The sequence below is a fragment of the Mizuhopecten yessoensis genome, unplaced genomic scaffold, assembly GCF_002113885.1.
Source record: "Mizuhopecten yessoensis strain PY_sf001 unplaced genomic scaffold, ASM211388v2 scaffold987, whole genome shotgun sequence".
NCBI classification, from domain to species: Eukaryota; Metazoa; Mollusca; class Bivalvia; order Pectinida; family Pectinidae; genus Mizuhopecten; species Mizuhopecten yessoensis.
Window position 1 is genome coordinate 78,379 of NW_018403821.1, and position 569 is coordinate 78,947.

Consider the following 569-nt stretch of genomic DNA (forward strand, 5'->3'; position numbering starts at 1 on the left):
ATGATCTGAATCACCATTGTATGACAATAACTAGATATGTGGATTGCTTAAGCTTTCGCTAGAATGCATCGCTAGACCTATGTAATTCCCATAGTCCTTCTCAGCAGGTTCCATGATGTATCTCATACGGCATATTTACATAAATCATATAAAAAAGCACGAATCAACTTGACGGAGTTGGTGATTCTGGCATTAACTTATGTCAGTAAACAATCTTAATGCTAAAGGATAATTATATCTGAATAATTGGATGATAGAAATAATTGACAACTGTCTACTAAATAATTGAATAATTTAGTTATATAAAATTGGCATTTGTCAGATATTGTATGTGAAATATGTTAAACATATAATCAATTAATAAGGGGGATAACTACACAATTAATAATACCCTAAATTGGATCTCTTCTTTGTGATTATAACTAGTGTAGTAGTGCTCTTTACCTTAAACGAAAATATCAGTGAAGGAAAATGTACTGATAATTTGAATGGAGGATTACATGTAGTGAACTAGTGTATGTTGCTTGAACAAGTGATCAAATTTTCAAGATAGAAATGAAAAAAATAAT